The sequence below is a fragment of the Dromiciops gliroides genome, chromosome 1 (assembly GCF_019393635.1).
Source record: "Dromiciops gliroides isolate mDroGli1 chromosome 1, mDroGli1.pri, whole genome shotgun sequence".
NCBI classification, from domain to species: Eukaryota; Metazoa; Chordata; class Mammalia; order Microbiotheria; family Microbiotheriidae; genus Dromiciops; species Dromiciops gliroides.
In genome coordinates, this window is record NC_057861.1 from 189,161,241 (window position 1) to 189,167,240 (window position 6,000).

Consider the following 6,000-nt stretch of genomic DNA (forward strand, 5'->3'; position numbering starts at 1 on the left):
CCATGCATGATAGCTATCTTCAAAAATCCAAAAGATTATCAAGAGAAAGAAGAATGAGATATTCTAGATAGTTCCAGAAGGCTGAACCAGATACAAAAGGTAGAGTACCAGGAAGTCTTTTTGGGCTTATTAACAATTGTGGCTGTTTAAAAATAGAATATACCTACTTACTTGTGAGATAGAATTCTCTGTAAGGGAATTCATTTGAATAGTGTCCAATTCTGATCAATCAGATGCTGCTTGAATGATATAGAAAAGACTACTAAAAGAGAGGGATGGTTGAATATGGTATCAAACTCAAATAGAAACTGGGGCCATTAACCTGTACATAAAGATCCCTAACGGCTGCATATTGACTAAGGAAACCACATATTAACATTATCAAGGTTTTATTGTATTTTAATTTATTTTGTTAAATATTTCCCAATTATATTTTAATCCAGATCAGGCTATACTTGGAAGCGTTACAGGCCAAAATGCTGCCAAATTACACCATATTTGAACCCTGTCAACCAAGGGACCTGTAAAGTCCATTTTTACTTGATTTTATGATCTTATTTACCAATAATTAGCCCAAGCAACATAAATGTAAGAGATACCTTAAATAATTCCTTTGCTAATTGTTCTTCCCTTCTCTGGACTATAACCAGGGACATGTGCATAAACATTCATATGTATATAGTTATTTTTTACACTGAAGCAAAACTTTTATTATCTAGCAACCAGTAATCTATCCAAGGAAACAGATCTAAGTTAGTTTAAGGTTCCTACAAATTAGAAAATTCCATGATTTTAAATTTCTAGTGCAATGACAAACACGGAAGTCGAAGAACAAGACTTAAAAAGCTCACAATATTGGGAACATGCCTCACTTTCTTTTAGAGGAAGGGCTCAAAAGGAAAGTAGCTGAATATAACAAGTAGGGTGAGTGGTCACTGATTCTGAAATAGCAGAAAATGTTTTGAATACTGCTGAAAAGTTGGAGTACACTGGTCATCATAATAATTAATAATAGTAGCTAGCATTTATATGCAGTACTTTAAAGCTGATAAGTTGCTTTACAAATATTATCTCATTTTATCCTAGAAACAGCCCTCAGAAGTAGGTGATATCATCTGTCCCATGTTACAGGTGAGGATACTGAGGCAGAGAGCAGTCAAGTGACTTGCCCAGGGCCATGTAGCTAATAAGTATCTAAGGCCTGATTTGAATTCAGGTCTTCCTGATCCTGTTTAATGCTTTATCCACTGTGTCACTTAGCTACCTATTACCTGACATTTACATTATATTTAAAGATTACAAAGCACTTTGCATATATTTTCTCATTTGATCCTTGCATATATGCAATGGGTCACACAGTCAGAAGCGGGACTTGAACCCAGATCAATTCTTACTATACCATGCTGCCTCTCACATTAAAGTGAGATAAACACAGTGAAGATGGTTTTTATTGAAAGACAATTAAGGGGGTCAGCTAGGTGTTGAAGTGGATAAAGCACTGGCCTTGGATTCAGGAGGACCTGAGTTCAAATCTGGCCTCAGACACTTGACACTTACTAGCTGTGTGACCCTGGGTAAGTCACTTAGCTCCCATTGCCCTGCCAAAAAGAAAGAAAGAAAGAAAGAAAGAAAGAAAGAAAGAAAGAAAGAAAGAAAGAAAGAAAGAAAGAAAGAAAGAAAGAAAGAAAGAAAGAAAGAAAGAAAGAAAGAGAAAGAAAGAAAGACAATTAAGTAGGAATCGACCTATTTCTATAACAGTATTGTCTTAATTAAATAGGTAATGGTCAAATTTACCAGCTACTATACATATTTTTCCCATACATGGGCAAAGACAAGGAAGTGAATTTTTAAAAACTTAGAATTTCCCAGCAAGGCAACCTTATCCCTTTGCAAGATACTATTGGGAGGAAAGGATGGAGGAAGGAAAGGAGGTGAAACCTACCCACACATTACTTAATCTAGCTATAAATTAAATCCCAGAGACAGGCTATGTCCTGTACTATTTTAAAAGCTCCCAATAGAAGATCATTCAAACGACCCTGGGCAAGTCACTTAACCTCTGTTGCCCCGCCAAAAAAAAAAAATCATTCAAAGTCAAAAAATATCAATAAATTCCACCATTTTTACTCTTACCTGGGGAAGAAATCACCATCTACTGTGTATTCATAAAAATAAAGCCTATTTTAGAGTACAGACTTTTTAAAAAAAAAAAGGTTTTAAACAGGTTGTTCAGGTTAATCTCCTTCCCTTAGCAAGGATCCTCTCCTGTTTTCAATGTAATTGTTATTATATTTAGTGAATGTGTCTGTATTAATTAACATGCTGGGAACCAACCAATTTACACATTTTAAGGTAACATGCTATCATGAACATGTGAGAACAAGCTATGGGCACAATTAAATGATTCTGGTGGTGTCAGGGAAAGTATACTTCAATTAAACACACAAACTTTATATTTAAATAAATTTAAATTGCATATTTCCCTTTGATTTGGTTGAAACATAACAAATAGTGTAAATCATGAATATTTAGATAACAAGCTCATCTTGTTTAAGTTCACATGCAATTATGGATGTCATTTCAGATATTTTAAATTCTAATGGGAATAAACAAAATTGTACCCATTGTCACAGAAGTAAAGTATGCTCACTTTCATAGTTAGGAGTTTGGCAATGATGAATGTTTAAAATAGCTTTCACCCCAGGAAGCCCTAGCATGCTGTATTTGCATGCTCCTTTTTCTAAATGCATATGTGAAATCTCCTCAGTTTTAATTTGAATTGATACTTTCAGTGTGCTTAGCTTCTTTAAAACAAAACACAATTTTAAAATAATAATCACTAAGAATAGTTGTGGGTTCTCTGTGTGCATCTCCAGTACCTCCTCTGGCTCCGGTCTTCTATACAACAGGTTGTAAATATTTTCAACAATTAGGAATTCCAGACTCAAAGCAATAAAGATCTAGTAGTAAATGCCTGTCCCTTTAACAACAACAAAACCCTGTTGTTCTTGTTTGTATATATGAATATATGTGTTGATAGAGGTTTGTATATCTGAATGTCTTTTGGCAAAGGTTGCTATTTTTATTAAAATACACGTATTTGAAAATACGTATTTGGTGGCTTCAAATACTTTTATATGGATCATACTATAACCTTCCTATTCTTGTTCATAAATTTTTATTCTTCACAAAACGACCACATTGTACAACCATCCAGTGGTTATAAAATGAACGGATGATAATTACACATGAATACTCGTACCATAATTTTCCTTCCTTACCATTAAGAGAATTACAAACTCACAGAAAGAATGGTGACGTTCCCTTTTCAGATTAATGTCCTAGTTAGTTTATGAAATTCAAAGGGAAAGCAATAAAAATCTTAAAAAATCCCTAATAATCTACAACCTGGGCTAAACTAGAGGGAATACGATGTAGTTAATAGATGACGAAGTGATGCTTCGATTCCATCGGTGTGGAAGCTTCTTACACCAATGTAGATCACAAGAGACTTCCTGACTTCTCAGCCAGTGTGACATGATGAGGGAGAGTAAAACAAGGAAAAAGCATTTCAAATAAAAAACCAAAGTCTAGAGAAAATTAATTCCATGAGGTTGGGCAAGCCAGCTGAGAGCTCTTTCCATTTCCCGGGCTCCACCCCACTCCCAAACAATTATTCTCTCTGCAGCAATCAGCGCTTCCACTCCGAGTCGATAGCTGCGAAACCCATAGCACCTGCTTCCATCTCCTCCTAAGCTTACACTCCATTTAGCTGTTCTGCCTTTCTTTGGAATAGCCCTTCACCGTCAGTGCCCCGCGTTTTCATTACTTCGTCAGCACTTACTGGGGGATTCAGATACCGTACCTGGACATCGGCTGGGCTCAGACAGAAGATACTCTTTCTTGTCGGACCCCCAGGCCTGGAAGCGTCATTCATCTCCTCATCTGCTCCTTTCCTTCCCTGTCATCATTTCCCTATAAAAATTCGAAGGAGTTAGCAACCCATTAATCAGCACGAAGCGCTTCTTTCCTCTTCCCAGTCGCCGTTCCCTCCCCTCCACAGGAGCCGTTGCTGTTAAAGCAGCCTTGGGTCTCCGCCGTAGTTTTCCTGCTGTGCTGGTGCTGAGACGGCGGCGGTGACTCTCTTTACCTCGGGCAGGGGGAGCAGGAGCAGCCGCGACAGCGGCGGCGGCAGCTGCAGCAGGGGCACCGCCCCGCCTCCCCCACGCCGGCCACACTAGCTTGGACAACTGGGGGGAGCTCCGTCGTGGTGGAAGATAGAGTCCGCACCCGAACCCCTTAGCCCGGGAAGCTTTGGCAGGTGCCGACCTGCGCGCGCGTGATGCAGCCTGGACCATTGTTACCAAGACAACGCGCACGCCGCGTCTCTCCCTCCCTCCCTCCCCCCAAGTAGACACACACCCAATCGTAAATGCAGTCTCAAACCCCAGGGGAACGGCCACAAAACACCTAAAGGTGCGTGATCTTAACGCGCGCGCGCGCGCGCACACACACACACACACACACACACACACACACACACACACACACACACACGCAACTACTACCATCTCCAGCTCTGGTCGAAATCATGAACCATCAAGTCAATACTATCATTGATCTGGAAAAGGCGCTTCTGATGAAAAATGCTATCCATGGTACAGATTGAAGTACACGTCTCACTTCATTTTTCTTGCTGTTTTGGGTGTGGTGTGGTTAATATGGAAATGTTTTGTCTGATTTCACATATATAATTGATAAATTGTTTTCCTTGGGTGGGGGGGGCGGGGGCTACAGGGAGAGAGAATTTGGAATGCAAAAAATTTGTTTTCAATTGTTAAAAAATAAATCTAAGCTCCTTGAGGACAGGGACCGCTATCTTATTTTTGGCATCTAATGAGCACTTCAGTGCATTTTCATTAATTCATACCCATGCAAAATACATCTATCTAAAACAAACACAACCATCCTAAAAATGGAAGCACACAAACATACAAGATATTGTGGGGAAGGGGAGGAGTACCTGCTTGGTTGTGAGTGAAGAAGTGTGTAGGGAGGCAGGGGATTAGATGGGAGGCTGAAGAGAAAACTGGCATCCTCCCCTGCCTCCCTAGTTATGTTCATCCTTGTTCTGCACCTGTCTCATCTGCTCCCATACTATGGGGGTGATTGGGGGCACACCACAAGACATTAGGGGATAAAAGAAGGATCTAAGGTTGTGTGATTTGCCAACAAGACTGGGAGCAAAAGATACCAGTGTAGAGGAAAGAGCACTGGATTTAGAAGAAAATGACCTGGGTTTGAATTCCACCTCTGACCTCAGGCAAATTACTTTCAGTCTAGGACTTTCATAATTTATAAGATGGGGATGTCTCCCTGACGCCTATCAGTTGTATGATCTCGGGCAAGTCACTTAACCTCTCTCAGACTCAGTTTCCTCATCTATTCGATGGGAATATTAAAAACACCTTTCTTAGGGTTCTTGTGAGGTTCAAATGTGATAATGTGTGCAAAGCAATTTGCACATTTTAAAGCCCTCTGTAAATGCTAGCTACTACCACTTGGGATGAAATTATTTCTAAAATGGATTGCATACTTTCTTAAATATGGATACCTAACTTACAATATGATTTAAGCCTTACTGAAGTAGTCCTTTCTTCCCACCCCCAATGTAAGCTCCTCAAGGGCAGGGTATCTCACTTGTTTTGGTACAACCATTGTCCAGCACAGCGCCTTGTACATGATAGGTACTTAATAAGTATTTACTGAATTCAATTTTTCTTACTCAAGGTAATCATTATGAATAGACAGGTCTGTACATACCTTTCTTCCCCCGGAAGTCAGCTTTTCATTGTTTCTTCTGCTGTCATTGTGCCTCCCTGTAAGAGTTCACCTCCGCCTGTCCCTTTCTGGTTTGCTGCTTCTCAATTTCCTGGCCTGTGGAACTATGTTATATTGTTATGAAATGAATCCTGAATCAAATTCAAATTACTTTTAAAT

General features: G+C 39.5%; 1 protein-coding gene across 3 annotated transcripts in view; it reads right to left on the reverse strand.

Moving 5' to 3' along the window:
- KIAA0319 (KIAA0319 ortholog) overlaps nt 1–4,648 on the reverse strand; it is a 142,330-nt gene extending 137,682 nt beyond the window's left edge. Inside the window, exons 1-2 of one of the 3 annotated variants that reach the window (XM_043973611.1) lie at nt 4,569–4,648; nt 3,866–3,975 (exon numbers count right to left, since the gene is read on the reverse strand). The gene's annotated coding sequence lies outside the window, so the exon portion shown is untranslated. Of the gene's footprint in view, nt 1–3,865; nt 4,333–4,568 lie in introns of those variants that run through there. The other 2 variants (XM_043973602.1, XM_043973593.1) reach the window with 2 other exon arrangements.
- Nucleotides 4,649–6,000: the final 1,352 nt, after the last annotated feature.